Source organism: Heterocephalus glaber, unplaced genomic scaffold (genome assembly GCF_053883595.1).
Source record: "Heterocephalus glaber isolate CG9 unplaced genomic scaffold, H.glaber_assembly_v1.0 deba00001762, whole genome shotgun sequence".
NCBI classification, from domain to species: domain Eukaryota; kingdom Metazoa; phylum Chordata; class Mammalia; order Rodentia; family Bathyergidae; genus Heterocephalus; species Heterocephalus glaber.
The window spans coordinates 886,279-903,663 of NW_028258459.1; the positions used below are offsets into that span (position 1 = coordinate 886,279).

Sequence of the window (17,385 nt, forward strand, 5' to 3'; positions counted from 1 at the left end):
AAAATCAGTACAGAAATTAGGGAGTTGAAACAGAATATCAAAAGATAAATCAATGAAACCACAATCATGTTCTTTAAAGTCAACAAATTGAGACGCCTCTAACCAGAAATTAAAGTCTATCATTTTTGAAACATGCATGAAAGTGATTAACACTCTGAAATACCAAAACTCACACAGAGGACACTGGAGCTTCCCCAGGGAACAGCCGTCCAATTCAGACTTCTTTCTGACGCCGACCACCCTACGTGATCCCAGGTCAGGTGAGAGCCTGAGATGGGGCGCAGAGCCTGAGTTTGGAGGCTATGCAAGCACTCCATAACTCAGGCAGGGGAGGTGCTGCCAGGTAGTTGGTGAGAATAGGCTAAGAGGAAGGCAGCGACCCCAAGGAATCCAGAAGTTAAGGACTGGGGTCCAGCCTTCTTTGGAGGACGCAATCAACAAGGTTGGTTGCTAGCAGCTAGGCAGGAAATTACATGGTGAAGCGCCTGTGCTCACGGGGTGGGGGTGGGCGCTAGGGACTGTTACTATCCCTTCAACCTGTTTCTTTATTTCAGATAAGGCTGTCCAGCAGAGACCACAGAAAACAGGCTTAAACCGGCCAGAGCCATCTGGCCCTCTCCTAAGTGACCTCGACTAAACTTTGCTCACTATAATGTCCTCATAACGCTAAATTTTTCACCCCACAGGTGCTCCACCCCACTCCTGTATCACAAATTGTATGAGGAAGTATGACCTCCAACTGCACATCCCTCTACATGCCATAACAAGTCTCTCCAATGTGAACAGGCACAGGTGGCCCCAACACAGTCCCCTGCTTTCCTTAGTTTGGGGCATACTACTTAGGCAGGTATCCCAGGTGCTTCCTTGCTTGCTGCAAAATAAAACTTTCTCCACTTTTTCGACTCCTAAGTGCTTCTCTTGGCGCATACCAAGGGGTGAACCAACTGTGTTCAAAGTTGCTTTACAAAATTGGAAAAATAACAAAGGGATCCTCAGGCCAGGTGAGCCAGTGAGGGTTGACCCGGAGTATGCAGCCTCATCTGGAAAACCACCTGCCCTCTGATCCTCTTGGACAGACCAGGAAAGGGAGCTCGGAGGAGGGCACCTGGGGCCTGAGCAGACAGAGGGCAACTTGAAGGTCCAGGCCACCCCTAACCAGAGGTCGCAGCTCACACCCATCTAGTTGTCAATCACTCAGGCTGCCTACTTGCCTACCATGCCCAACATCAAAGTCCTCTGGGAGCCACAGGACCAGGGATGACGGTGCGCTCCCCACACTTGCTGGGGCCTTGGAGCTGGCTGGCCTCAGGGGGCAGACCCCATCTTGGGCACCTGTCAGGTCAACCTTCTCTGCCTGGGCAAAGAAGCCTGGAACTCGGAAGGTTACAGGCCCGGTGCCCCCTCCTCTGCGCTCGCCCCTTGGGCCCTTCTCAGGAGGGTCACATCCCTCCAGACCCTGACCCTGACCGCTGACCGCGGACCCTACCTCCCCGCGGCGGCGGCTGCGCACTGGGAGAAGGATCTGCAGCTCCAGGAGCCCCCTCCCCAGCGCGGGTCGGTCCGACCCCCACGCCTCAGGGCCCGAGCCTCCTGTGCCAGAGACTTTGCTCCCCACCTGAGTCTCTGCCACAAAGGGGGCGGCCCCGCAGTCTCTGTGCGCAGTCGGGGAGGAGGGAGCGGCTCTCCCCTGCACCCGTGCCACGACCCTCGGACTTCGCCTCGCCGCTGGAAGCAGACACACTCCAGGGTCCAGGCAATGCCAAGCCTGAGCAGTTAGCTGCCGCTTCGTGTCTCCGCCCGCGCTTTGCGTTGGCAATGGTGCGTCAGGGCGCCTGTGCGTCAGTGATAGGAGGGCATCTCACCCACCGGGGGAGGAGGCTTGGGAACAGGAGAAGGGGAGTGGCCGGACGAGGGCTCCATCCCACGTGACCGCCCCCAGAAAGTGGCCCCCTCCAGTGCACCTCAAAGTGTGTGAGCCTCTCAGTGAAGTAGCCTCCCAGCCAGAGTCCTGTGCCGTCAGAGGTAGTTCTGGTTTTAATTTTTTTGAGGAATCTCCATCCTGTTTTCTGTACTAAAATACACTGCTACCAATAGTGTAACGTGCAAGGGCTTTCTTTTTTCGTATCCCTGCTAACATTCATCTTTTATCTTTCTGATTAAAGCCATTCTAACATGTGCGATGTGATATCTCTAATTAATAATGCTCAGCGTTTTTTTCACATACTTGTCGGCCAATTGTGTACCTTCCTTGAGAAATAGCTGCTCAGATCCTTTGCTATTTTTGAAGCAGGTTATCCACTCTTTTGCATTTTTGCCTTATATATTTTTAGGCAAAAATCCCTTGATAATTGTTTAGTTTGGAAACGTGCTCTCAAATTCTGGGGTCTGTCTTTTCACTCTTTTGATTGATTCCTTATCTGTGCAGAAGCCTTTTAGTTTGGTGTAATCCCATTTGTCTATTTTTTTCTTTTATTGCCTCTCCTATTGAGTACATATCCCCCCAAAAACTCATTCCCAATAACAATAACATGGAAATTTCCCTTTTGGTGGAAATTTTATAGTTTCAGTCTTACCTTTATGTCTTTAGTCCCTTTTGAGTTGATTTTTCTATATAGTATGACAAGTAATTTCATTCCTCTGCATGTGGATATCAACTCTCTTCAATACCATTTATCAAAGAGATTGTCCTTTGCCCATTATGTTATTGACACCTCTGTCAAAAGCCAAGTAACTTTAAATATTTGTGGATTTTTCTGGGCCTTCTATCTTGTTCTGTTGATCTATATGTCAGCTTTTATTGTAGTACCATGCTGTTTTGATTATTACAGCTTGGTAATGTATTTTGAAGTCAATATGATGTCTCCACATTTTTCTTGTTGCTTAAAATCATTTGAACTATGCAGGATCTTTTGTACCATTCAAATTTTAGAAGTGTCTTAAAATTTCTGTGAAGGGTGTCACTGGAATTTTGAGTTCCTTCATCAACCTGTACAAGTATAGAATTGATTTACACATGGGATGCCATCCTATCCCCAAATCCTGAGACTAAAAAACGTCTGGAGCTCTGGACTGCATGCTTAGCAACACCAGTAGGAGGATTAGGGCCAAGACACCAATGTGCACGTCAGTGGGCTTGGACTTGTGTTCTAAAAAAACATGAAATCTTGGAAGAAGATAAGGCTGTGTTCGTTGAGATTTTGATGCCAACTTCAAATAAAATGTTTCTTGTGTCAGTAATGCTATATAATTTGTTTTAATATATCTTCTGAAAAAAAAGATATACAGAGTAAATATGTGAAGAGAAAAATAATGAAAAGTTTTTTTATCACAAATATTAACCCTTTCATCAATCTCTGCCAACTTTATTATCATAATTAAAGTAGTGGATCAGCCTGATACAATAGTGCACACCTACAATCCTAGCTAGTCCAGAGGCTAAGGGAGGAGGATTTCAACCTTGACCCCAGCCTGAAAAATCAGTGAAATAAAAATAAATTTAAAATAAATTAAAATTTTTATGGGCTGGAGATGTAGTTCAATGGTACAGCACCCCTGGGTTAAATCCCAATTACCACACACAAAACAAAATGAGGCCTAATTGCTTCTTTCTCCCCTTCAATACTCAGTACCTCACACCTCAAGTAGGTACTCAACTCTGGCTCAACCACCTCCCAGTCACAGCCAGGTCACCTATATCATTGCTGGACTTCCATAGTACATAAGCTTTTATGTACTTTATAAATTGCTCCATAGTAGAGGAAATATTTCCCAATTCTTACCTTATTTTTTAGTATTTCAGGAGCAAAGGTGATATCTTAATTAGATTTGATCTGCATCATCTTTATTACATGTTGGGCAGATGGGACAGCTCCATGAGTTTGGTGAGTTTGAAGGAGGAAGATTATCTTTGAGCGAAAATAAGACCCTCACAAGCAAAGAAACTCAATGGATTGGTTGTGCACAGAGCTATTTTATTTAAGTGCTATCTTTATTCTTTTACATTTACTGTCAGACTAAATATTTTAATATATGAGCAGAGCAAAGGTTACAAAGTGCAGACTCTAAATTAAGACTACATAAATTCACATCTGTGATCTGCCATTCACTATGAGTGTGACCTTGATGGGTTTATAAGGCTAAGTTCTGGTCCTAAAATTTATAAATATGGCTGTTTGTATTACTTAGATTCTGGGGATATTATATGGGAAACAAGATGAAGTATATATGCCAAGTATGGAAATGTTTTTGGCACATGATGATCTCTATAGGTATATTGGCTATCATTTTTGTCATGGGGTTCCTCATACATGGACGGATTACTGAAATTCTTCAATAGTTGATTAGCTCTTCCCTGGCTAGTAAAGGATAAAATATTGCCAAAGTGGTAGAATATTTTATCAGTCTATTCAGAGAGCTTTGATGGAGATTAGGTATTTTCTCTGAATTGACTGGGGTAGCTATATGTCTCACACATTGTTTCATCTTCATGCCAGAATAGCTAGATTATAGGAAAAGAGTCCAGCCACTAAACATTAGTGGGCATATTCCTTTTTCTCTTCAGGCATGTAGAAACAAGGTTTTACATAATTTCACAATTAAAGTAGATTCAGGGTCATTCTATTTTAAGGTTTTAATTAAGAACAAGTATCCACACCAGTACTGAAAGATGAGTTCCAAAGGAGTCCAAATGTTCTTCGCTCCTTCAAGTAAACAATATTTCTCCAGAATTAAGACATCCATAAATAAAAACTATGCTAAAAATTGGTGACAACTTACTATTATAGAACACACATACATGCTTTAATGCAAGCTTCATAAATAGAAGTACCTAATGAAATATTTCTAGTCAGGTATTTTAAAAGAATTATCACCTGAAAAACCGAGAGCATATGTTAGATTATTTCATGAATTTTTAGATCATGTAGACATATAATGTGTGATAATAAAGGGAAGCAGAAATATTGATTATTCATGAGCACGGAATACCATTTACAAATTCAGAGCTGAGTCAGATAATCAGTTAAAACACTGGACAATGTGGATTTTTAAGAAATGACAATTCAATAACAGCACTAAAAAAAGTCAATCAATAAACTTTATGAAATACTGATGAAGAAAAAAGGCGACAAGGCAAAAATTGCTAATATCAGGAAGGAACAAGGGGAAATGACTATAAACACTTGAAAAAATGGAAGGATAAGAAAAGAATATTACAAAGAGCTCCATACCTATCACTTCCAATATTAGATTAACTGGATCAATTCTTTGCAAGCCATGAACTCCCAAACTCAAACAAAACACTAAATAAACATCCATGTATCTATTAAGAAAACCATGTTTACACTTTGAAATCCTCCAAGGAAAATGTTTTAATGTTCTTATTGGCAAATTGTACTAAACATTAAAGGAAGAATAAAAAGCAAAATTTACACAATTTCAGCAAATAGAAGGCATGGGGACAACTCTAGCTTACTTTCTATGTCTATTAATGCACAGATGGCAATGCCAGGAAAAGACACTAAAAGAACACTGCATCCCAACATCTTTCATAAACATGAACAAAACATTCTGTCAAATCTAGTGTCATACAACAAGTACACTGTTATCAAGTGATGTTGATGCCTGGAAGGAAAAGGTGGTAAAACCTTTTTTATTCAGCATAATTAACCCAAACTAGGAACACTGTAAGAGCTGCAAGACAATCATCTTAAAAGATACAGAAAAAGCTTTTGACAAGATTCAACATCCATTCAAGATTAAAAACAAAAAATCTCTCTGGGGATTATAAATAAAACAGATTGTTAATCTGATGAAGGTTATTCACAATAAAACTGAAAGCCAGCATTATACTTAATAAATCAAGACTGACTGACTTCCTCCTAATAACAGGGAAAGGGTGACTGTTCATTCGCACTGTTCATTCTATATTGTAATAAAAATTTTAGCTTCAACATCAGAAAAAAAAGATATAGAAGACATTCTATTCAGAAAGGTGATCTGCTGAGAAGGAGAAGGTGGGGAGGGTAACCAAAATAATTTGGCAACAAAGAAAAAAGTGAAAGGAACCACAATACCCGATGTCTTTGTGCCATAAAAGTGAAGAAGAGCTTGTAGGGGTGGAGGGTGGACAGGGGAATAGATCGAAGTTGGTAGCAAAAGTGCCAAGGCAACTCAAGGAGGCAACACTGGTCTTCTTAAAAAACTTGTGCTGTGCGTACTGGACATTATATCTCTTTTTAAAGAGCAAACTTTAACACCTGTTCTACACCTTCTGTAAAATAATCCGTGGAAATGGATCACACACTGAAATGTAAAATCTGAGAGAGACCTCAAGACCAAATCAATGCCCATGCGGAGCCCGAGCCAGCCCAGGGGGTGCCACCTTCTCGCCATCTTGAATCGGCCATCCACAGGGCTGGTCACCACTGCGCCCAGGAGCACGCAGGTCCTCACCTGGAGAGGGAGGCCCACGAGGAGCACGACCTCGGAGGACTCGCGCAGCCTGCACTGCTGGGCCCTGCACCGCCGAAGCCTGGGGTCTGGCTGGGCCGCAGGCAGCCAGCCATCCTGGCTCTTCAGGCAAGAGCCGCAGTCCAGCCCGAGCTCTGGCGAACTCGCCACTGTGGCCCAAGGACAGGGACACAGAGAAGCGCGTGAAAGCCGGAGCGCAGGGACCTCGCCATCCCTTCGGCCCCACGTGCCCCCGACGCAAGCTGGAGCGCATCTGGAACCTGGAGAAAGTGGGGCCCATAGGAGCCAGGAATTAGAGCTGGAGTTCTGCACTAGCCTGCAGCGTCAGAACTGGCCTATTTTAATCCGAAGTCCTCAGGAGCCGGCTGGGGGCGCGGAGTTAGCGCGGGACTCCAGGAGAGTCTGTCCTCCAGAGCATCCTCCTGCCGCGGCTTGGAAAGAGTCCAACTGGGTTCCCCGGGGTCCAACTAGGGGTGCTCAGAGCTTCCAAGTGGGCACCCCGAACTCCACAAACTCGACATTGTCACCCCTCCCGCCCTCGTGCTGGCTCTGTCCCAGTGGCCTGGCTGGAGTTCCTGCGGCTGTGAGGTCCTTCAGCTTGCCGCCCTCCTACATATCTGGATGTGCTAACCTGTTTAAAGACTGTACCTCCCTAAACGTGTATCCCCGGGCGGACCGCCCTTGACCTCAGCTGTGCCTCTGCTTTCACCCCAACAGGTGGCGCCTCAAGCCCTTTGTTAACTTTTATTTTCACTTATTTTTATCTTATTTATTTATTTTGCATCCAGAAGACAGAACGGTGTTATTCTGCCCTGTTTATGTTTCTACTAGGGCCCAAACTGAGTATGTGTGTGAGTGAGCCTGTGTATTTCCTTGTGTTGGCCTTTCAAAGAAATAGAAAAAGAATAATTCCTTCCCTTTCCTAGTTCTGGCTCCATCTTCAGGGTTTTCTGAGCCACACTTACCCTTTTTAATCTGTGTTTTCCTTCTGCTTAAAATTCACATTTCCGTTTGTAATCTTTGGAGTCCTATTTTCAGCAAATTCTCATTACACTATAAATAAAAATCAAGTAAGTCCTTGCAACTTTTGGTTAGGGAAATATTTTTCCCCTATTACACCAAAAGCACAAACATTGAAAGGAAACTATAATAAATTGGACTTTCTTAAAATTTACTGGTCTGTAAGAAACATTGTTAAGAGAACACACTATAGTGACAAACAGGTAGGAAGAAAATATTTGCAAAACATATGATAAAGGAATGGTATCCAAAATATATAAATATTCAAAACATATTAATAAAACTACTCAATTGAAAAATGTGCCAAAGACTTGAACAGACACTTAAGAGAATACCTAAGTCAAATGACTACAAAAAGATTCATTATATTTAGTCACTAGGAAATGTAAATTAAAGCCCTGGTGAGATATCACTATGCATTTATTGAAATGACAATTATTTTTACAAGGTGACAGGAACCATGGCCAAGTTCCCTAAAGCATTTCAGCAATGAGGAATGCAGGGAGAGGCCATGAATGAGTTCAGACCCTTCCCTGGCTTCTGAATGCAATAATGTGGCTTGCTCTCCAAGCAAGCAGATGATGGTATTGACACAGGCTGGGGAGTAAGTGTCATAATATTCTTCGTGTTTAAAGCTGAAAATGTACTTGCATACGCAAAATCCACCAAGAGATGTATTGAAAATGTAGACTGCTTATAATACAAGCGCTAAGGGCCTTTTTACAAGTTTCAGCAATCAAGCCAGTGAACAGGTAAACCAAGATTCGGCCGTTAGACGAGGCTTCGGGTATGCTTGTGGCGCCATCTAGTGAATAACAGGGAGCTCAGCGCTTTTCAGACGAAAAAACCCCACACAGAACAGAAGTCTGTCCTGGGAGGGATGAGTAGACAGGTGTTGGTGACAGTTTGGGGGAGGGATGGGGAGATGCAAAGAGGCCAGCTCCTGAAGGAGGCCTTTCTGTAATATGCAGAAGGGTTTAGGGCAGCTAAGTGACATGCTCAGGGGTGTGTTTTAGACTAATTCAGCAATGGAAATACAGCCAGGGGCTGGGACAGCAGATCAGGTGCCTAAGGACTCAGTGCTCCATGGCTATTTTTACTGCCTGAATTCTTGAGTCAGAGACCTGGAACAGCAGCGGGCATTCCCGATCAGTTTGTCATGTCTATTGTCCTGGCTGCTTACAACAGTGTCCGGGACATACTACTTTCCTCTTTTTAATTTACAAATATAAGGAAGATATTTGTCCGTATGTAAGACAAAATGATCATACTGCAAAATTACAGACTCCTCCACCACACCCACCACCAAACTATGTTTTCGAGAATGACAAGTCAGGGTAAGCTCACACCAGACTGACAGGCAAGCAAGACCTATGCCACGCTCTTCATTTACAGGTGCCACAAATGAAGCTCCAGAGGGTGCCCCGGTGAGAGAAAAGGCCCACTGCAAAGGCACTGGGGAGCCCCGCCATGGGTGTAAATAAGGTGGGCGCTGGAGTCTGGGCCAGGCTCAAGTGTGTGAAACAGCCTCACACACTTGCTTTCTGACCTCAAGTCACAGGTCTACACAGAAGGAAAAGGCTCTGTTAATGAGCCAGGGACAGCTCAAGCATCTGAAAAGCAGTTTCTAGAGTGACTGCTCCCAGGAGCCATCCAAGGTAGGTGGCCTCCACAGAAGATGCAATGTCTAACACCCCAAATACATGGAAGGTCCACACCATCCCTGCAGTGGAAGAGTAAGGAAGGCTGTGCAACCAGAGCCTTCCACATCCTGTTACAAGTGGAGAAACTGAAGTTGGCAATGGAAAATAGTTTCTTCTGTGAGTACATCCCAGTGAGGGATGCCAAGGGTTCTGCTTTCCCATTAGTCCCAAAGGCAAGGTTCAAAGGTGATGGCACTCCCAGGGCCAATGCAAGTACCTTAAGCAGAATGCTAGTCAACAAAAACCAGCACATAAGTGAAGTACATATCATGACACTGGGATATATCCCTGAAATGCAAGCTTATTTCACCACACAAAATTAATGTAATACACAGTGCTGATAGAAAAAAAGCAAAGAAAAACAAAAGCATGCAATAATCTCAATGGGGGGTGGAAAAGGCATTTAAGAAAATCCAATACCTTTTCATGATAAAAGCATTCAACAATCTAGGAAACAGAGATAACCCTTTCATCTGACAAAGGGCATCTACATAATGCCAATGCACAGCCAGCACCATCCCTACTGGACAAAACCTAAAAGTCTCCCTTTAAGATCAGGAACAAGATGAGGATGCCCCCCCACCCTCTTTAGCCAAACTTGGATGGAATCTTTTCCATTTTCACTATGCTTTTCCTCCCCTTCTATTTTATTGGTTTCCACTTTAAATTTTTTAGTTTCTTCTATTTGTTTGTATATATTTTTTCTTCTTTTCTAGCTTCTTAACCTGACAGTATATGTAATTTAACTTAAATCAGGTGTGTCTAACCTGTGGCCTATGGGCTACATGGGGACTTGAATAGCTAGTATGGCTCCAAAAGACTGTAAACTTTTAACAGTGTTATGTAATTTTTAGCAATATCTTTCATGACTCAATTGCCCAGTGCTCCAATGCAGACTGGAGAGGTGACAACTGACCAGTGTGTAGGGGCAGCCACAGTGCAGTGCTTATTCAGACTCCTGTACCATCAGTCAGCCAATTGGAAACCTGCATGTATCAGATATTACCTGCTCTTGTGTGAATTGGTGAGTAAAACTCAGAAATTACTGATAATAGTATTTCAATCTACTAGACATATCCATGTGCCTGTGAAGACAGGCGTTGTTATTAAGCAGATATGTAAGTTTTCTTATTTCATTTTTAAACTTGGGCTTATGTTATTCCATTAAATAATTTAATAAGGTGAAATACACTTTTAACAGCAGTTATATAGGAAGTACAAAGAGGTATTAAATATGCTTTTATTCATGATATTATTGTAATTACGTATACAACATAGCTCATAGTAGAAAAATAAATGGTTGCTAATTTATTAATTTTTGGAATGCGTATAGTGGCAATCAGATATTCAACTCAAAGAAAAATGTGATCATGTGTCTTTACTAGATTTTTAAGAGACTCCATCATCCCAGAGAAAAATACCCTCCCCTTACAATAATGCCTTATTCAAGTCATCACTTTTTGGCAGTGTGTACATTTATGAAAAACTATCCTCGAGGGTGAAACATATGAAGAGTAAAATTAAATAAAAAATTTCTCACTAGCACCTTGGGAACTCAGTAAGAATTGCAACCATTTCCATTAAACTAGACATTGCAACATTAGTTTCACAAAAAATAAAGTAAAATACCGCACTAGTTTTGTTTTTTTGCCCTCTTTTTAAAAAGTGTTATAATAAAAGTATTTTAAAATAAAGCCAGTTTCCCTTTTTCCTGATATGAACAGCTAAAACCAAATATTTACCTAAATGTAGAATGAGCTGCAACTATGATAGACATTTTGATATTTCATCTAGCTTAAAATAATTTCCAGCTGTTTTTATGATTTTTTCCTTGAAAAGTTACACAGAACTTTTTACCTTAATTCTTTTTAAAATGAATTTTATTGGTACATTTTAGATATACATAATAACATTCATCATAGGGAATTTGTACCTGTACATGATATATCTTTGGGAGGGGGGGTACCAGGGATTGAACTTGGGACCTTCCGCTTGAGAGGCAGATGGTGGAACCACTGAGCTAAATCCCCGGCCCTACATAATATATCTTAATTCTTCTTTTTTTCCCATTTCCCTCCCCTCCCTTCAATCGTTCCTTAATTCTTAACATTTAAAATATCCATAAATGCAGTGAGATTTTTTGAGTAGAATCTTGTGTAGTTGGAGAATTCAATCTGTACAATTTTTGAAACATCTTTGAAATATTTAGTGGTCTTTATTATGGCTCCTAAAATGTCCCCCAAAAGTCTCATGTATTCAAAGTGCAGCCTGGTTAGAAGACGTGTGTCACTGGGTGCATTGCCTGAAATGATATATTCTTGGCCCTGCCTGCTCGCTTCTCACTCTCTGTTTTCTGGGTGCCAGAGGTTGAGTATCTTTCCTCCACCTTCCCTTTCCACTATGCTGTTTCTGTCTTGGAGCCAGCTGACGATGGACTGAATCCCTTGAAACCAGGAACCAAAGTAAACCTCTCTTCCCTTAAGTTGAGGGTGTTGGGTATTTTGTCCCAGAGACAGGCAACTGACTAATACAGTCTAAATTAGACCTATCTTGGTGAATGATTTATGTGCATGTAAAAAGAATGCATATTTGGTGCTATCAGTAAAATGTTTTATAAATATCAGTTAGGTCATGTTGGTAGATGTGTCACTCGAAACTTTGCTCTTTCTTGGTTTTCCCTCTTCTGGTTTCTTTCTAAGCTATCATAAGAGAGCTTTAGGGCATAATTTTGGATTTATACACTGTACATTTGTTTTTTTATTTTCTCTTAAGTGCTTTAATGTTCTTTAAAGAGCTGTATACACAGTTACTATATATATATATATATATATATATATTTTTTTTTTTTTTTTTTTTTTGAGACAGGGTCTCACTATGTACTTCAGACTAGCCTTGAACTTACTATGTAGCCCAGGCTGGTCTCGAACTTTCAGCGATCTCCCACCTCAGCCTCCCAAATGCTGGGACTACAGGCGAGTGCCACCATGCCCAGCTTATATATTCTTAATTTTTACCCTTTTATCAGTGTGAAATGTCTCACTTCTGATAACAAAACAGCCATGCCACGTCTGTTATGCTTACTGTTTGCATGGTGGGTCTTTTCCCTCTGCAACTGCCATCTAAGGGACTATAACTTATCAAGTTTAATGAAGAATGAACTGTAATCTACACTATATGTGAAAGGGCTATGAAAATACTTCATTTATCAATTACATCCTAGTTAAGATCAAATTTTCTCCCATACTTTGTCCACAATAGTATTTCATAAGAGGTTAGTACACAAGAATGCAGTTCTCTGCTCTTATACCAGATATTAAAAGATTTACAGAGGTAAAATAATGCCATTTCCTACCCAGGTTTCTTTTCTGGTTAGAAAAATGTAGCTACTTTACATGAAATCCCTTTCAACATAATGGCCTTTATTTTTGTACTGTTAAATGACTCAATACAAAAGATTTTTAGTATTTCTCAGTTTTGCCACCTAATATAATAAGTTTCCATGTACCTCCTGTGGCAGTCAGCTTTCCATTGCTGTGACCAAACACCCAAGAAAAACAACTTAGAGGAGGAAAGGTTCATTTTGGCTCATGGTTTCAGTGGTTTCATTCCATGATCAACTGGCTCCATTGGTTTTGGTCCTCTGGCAAGGCAGAAAATCATGGTGAAAGGTTGTGGGAGAAGACAGCTGCTCACCTCATAGCAACAAGGTGGCAGAGGGAGAGAGATAGGGCTAGAGAAAAAGAGGTCTGAGACAGCATCTACCCTTTGAGGGCACACTGCCAAGGGCCTGCTTCCTCCAATGAGGCCCAACACCCAGTAGCTCATTCATCTAAAGAAACCATCAATGGACTAATCCCCTTGATGGAGTCAGAGTCCTCATGATCCAATCTGTTCCCCAAAGAATATCAGTTGACAGCTGAACCTTCAACACAGTGAGTTCTTTGGGAGACATTTTGGATCCTAACCATAATGCCTCTCATCAAAAATCTCTTTAGTTTCCTAAGTGAGTTGTAAGTGTACAAAGGGTCACTGAATGGAACCATTATAGTGTTTATATTTTCTTACCTACCCCAAGACCCTAACCAAATATTATATATAAATTAAAAACCCTTTGCAGTACACTTCCTTCTACCTTATCTGTCCTTTGTTTTCTATTTTGATACTACAGATGTTATAAGTCCAGTATGTTGGCATTGTTTTCCTTTTAAACAGTCATTTGCCTTTAAAGAAACTCAGAAAAGATGTTCAACATTACTGGCCACTACAGAAAAGTAAATTAAAACAACATTGAGATTTCAATCACTCCAGAAAGAATGGAAAACAACAAGAAATCAAATAATAACAAATGCTGGTGAGGATATGATGAAAAAGAAACCCTCCTACATGGTTGGTGGGAATGTAAACTAGTACAACCACTGTGGAAATTGGTGTGGAGATTCATCAAAAACTAAAACTAGAAATTCCATTCGACTCAGCCATTCCTTTTCTAGGTATCTTCCCGAAAAAGTGAAAGACATCATATTACAGTGATCCATGCATACCCATGTTTATAGCAGCACAATTTATAATAGACAAATCTTAGAAGCAAGAGTACTACTCTACTATAAAAATGGATGAATTTGAACCATTTGTAGCAAAATGGATGCACCTTGAAAATATAAATGCTCCCTTGTTGCCTTTGCAACTTTGTCTGCACCATGTTGTGTCTTCTCTGCAATGGCTTTTTGCCATCCCTGCCATGGAGCCAGCCAGTTATGGACTGAAACATCTACAAACTCTGAAAATTTTAAAATGCATTACTTTAGCTTTACTGAACTTGACAGAAAGCAGTTTAGTTTTGAGTAATTTAAAGCAAAATTTGGAGCACACAGGAGAAGGCTTCCAGGCTGCCTTACCACCTATCTGAGCACAGAGGAGGAGGCTTCCAGGCTTCCATGCCACCGCTCCCAGTGCAGAGGAGGAGAGCCACAAGCAGGCACCAGCAGCACTCCCCCATCAAAATGAGAAGACATGTAAACAAGCCTCAAAAGTAGACTTCAAGATGCCTACAGCAACCCCAAAGGGAAACAAAATGGAACACTCTGATACTCAACAAACTGGACTCCCTGAACTGGCAACAAAAGAGGATCTGGAAAAAATGAAATCAGCAATATTCTTTCAGATAACAGCAGAGATTGTACCCATAGTGCAAGACATGATTAATAAATCTAGAGAGGACACAGATAAAAAAATAGAGGAGTTGAGGAACATGATGGAATCCCAACATAGGAAACAAATGGAATCCATAAAACACGAAAACAGATTTCCAGGAGATTAAAAACTCCACTGAAAGTTTACACAGCAGAATGAGCCAATATGAGGACAGAATTTCAGATATAGAAGATAAGATTGCAATTAGTGACCAGGAAAAGAAAAATTTCTTTAAAATAGTAAGGGACCACGAAAAATCAATCCACCAGCTATTAGACAATGCAAAGAAGAATGACATAAGACTGATCGGAGTCAATGAAGAAACAGGAGAGAGTGCAGGTGACATAAAATACTGTTCACAGAAGTGATGGAAGAAAACATCCCAAGCAGGGTAAAAGAACTTGACATAGAGATAAGTGAGGCATATAGGACTCCAAATAGCCTTGATAAAAAAAAAACTATACATAGGCATATAATAGTTAAGATTCCAGAAACCCAACAGAAGAACAAACTTCTACAAGGACTTAGAGAAAAGAAACAAATCACATACAAAGGAAAGCCGATCAGAATCACAGCAGGCTTTTCAGGACAAACCTTCAAGGCAAGAAGAGCTTGGAGTGATGTATTCCAAGCCCTAGAGGAAAACAACCTCCAACCCAGATTGATGTACCCTGCAAAACTATCTTTCAAAATTGATGGAGAAATAAGTTACTTTCATGACAAAGAGCATCTTAGGAACTTCATGAATACCAAACCAGCACTCCAAAATATTTTACACATTCTAGGAACAGACATTGAGGATCACAACCTCAGGAACCCCAGCAGAATGAATCCATCAGGCACAACAAGAAATTAAAGGCAAAAAGTCATGACAATGATAAGTCAATACATTTCAGTTATAACCATCAATGTTAATGATCTCAATTCACCAATCAAAAGAAATAGACTGGCAGAATGGGTCAAGAAGCAAGATCCAATAATATGCTACAAACAAGAAACACACTTACTTCAAAAAGAAACTCATAGACTGAAAGTTAAAGGGTGGAAAACAATATTCCATGTCACAGGAACCCAAAAAAAGCAGAAATAACTATCCTCTTTGCAGATCAAGTGGATTTCAAACCAACACTGATTAAGAGAGACAAAAAAGGACACTACATCCTTGTAAAGGGAACAATTCAAGAGGAAGAGATGACAATCATAAATATATATACACCAAACACTAGTGTGCCCAACTATATTAAACGAGTACTAATGGACATGAAAAACCAAATAAGCATTAATACAATAGTAGTAGGGGACCTCAATACCCCACTGTCATAAATAGATAGATCAACTAGACAAAAATTAAGTGATGAAATACTAGAACTCAATCGAACTCTTGAACAAATGAACTTAAAAGATATTTACAGAGTGTTCCACCCCACGAAGGTAGAATACACATTCTTTTCAGCTACACGTGGGTCATTCCCCAAAATAGACCACATACTCATAGAACATGCTTAAGTAAGTGCAAAGCAATTGAAGTTATCCCCTGTATATTATCAGATCATAGTGTGATGAAATTGGAGATCAACAGCAAAAGAAACCACAAGAATTTCATAAACACATGGATATTGAACAACACTCTTCTGAATACCCAATGAGTCACACAGGAAATTAAAGAAGAAATCAGAAAATTCCTACAATTAAATGACAATGACAATACAACATATCGGAATCTATGCAACATAATGAAAGCAGTCTTAACAGGGAAATTCATAGCAGTAAATACTCATGTTAGGAAAACAGAGTGAGCCCAATTAAATAACCTGATGGTGAACCTCAAGCTTCCACAAAAATAAGAGCAGGACAAACCCAAAGCTCATGCAAGGGAGGAAATTATAAAGGTCAGAGGAGAAATCAATACAATGGAGACTAAGAGAATGATACTAAAAATCAATGAAGCCAAGAGTTGGTTCTTCAAAAGAATAAACAAAATTGACAAACCCTTAGCCAACCTTATTAGAAATAGGAAATAAAGGCCCAAATTCATCCAAATAGTTAATGAAAAGGATAAAATTACAACGGACCCAGCAGAAATCCAGAGGATCATCAATACCTACTTCGAGAATCTATACACCAATAAGATGGAAAACACAGAAGAAATGGACAGATTCCTAGATATGTATGAATTACCAAAGTTGAACGAAGAAGACCTAAAAATTCTAAAAGATCCAATATCAATCAATGAAATTGAAAATGTAATTAAAAACTTACCAACTAAGAAAAGTCCGGATCCTGATGGCTTCACTGCTGAATTCCACAAGACATTTAGAGAGGAACTACTGCCACTACTGTTTAAAATCTTCAATAAAATTGAAAGGGAAGCAATACTCCTGAATTCATTCCTGGAAGCCAGCATCACCTTGATCCCCAAAGCAGAGAAAGACCCAACTGAAAAAGAGAACTACAGGCCAATCTCACTAATGAACATAGATCCAAAAATCCTTACTAAGATACTGGCAGATAGAATGCAGAAGATCATACACCCTGACCAAGCAGGATTCCTCCCAGGGATGCAGGGATGGTTCTACATATGCAAATCAATCAATGTAATACACTATATCAATAGAGCTAAGTACAAAAACCATACGATCATCTCCACAGATGCAGAAAAAAGCGTTTGACAAAGTCCAATATGCATTGATGATAACAACCCTACAAAAAAAAGGAATAGACAGTCTCTACCTCAATCTGATAAAAGCCATCTATGAAAAACCAACAGCCAGTATCATACTAAATGGTCAAAAACTGAAATCCTTCACACTCAAATCAGGAACAAGACAAGGATGTCCACTACCACCACTCTTGTTCAATATAGTTTTGGAAACATTAGCTATGGCATTTAGACAAGAGAAAGAAATAAAAGGAATAAAGATAGGAAATGAAGTCAAATTGTCATTATTTGCAGATGACATGATACTCTATATAGAAGATACCAAGAATGGCACCAAAAGTC

At 40.5% G+C, this 17,385-nt stretch overlaps 1 protein-coding gene across 6 annotated transcripts in view; it reads right to left on the reverse strand.

Annotated features, from left to right (window-relative positions):
* Positions 1 to 17,385, reverse strand: part of LOC101711798 (melanoma-associated antigen 8-like) — a 149,374-nt gene that overhangs the window by 92,561 nt on the left and 39,428 nt on the right. Inside the window, exon 1 of one of the 6 annotated variants that reach the window (XM_087202047.1) lies at positions 1,616 to 7,735. The exons of the other annotated variants lie outside the window; for them this stretch is intronic. The gene's annotated coding sequence lies outside the window, so the exon portion shown is untranslated. Of the gene's footprint in view, positions 1 to 1,615; positions 7,736 to 17,385 lie in introns of those variants that run through there. 6 annotated transcript variants of the gene reach the window in all.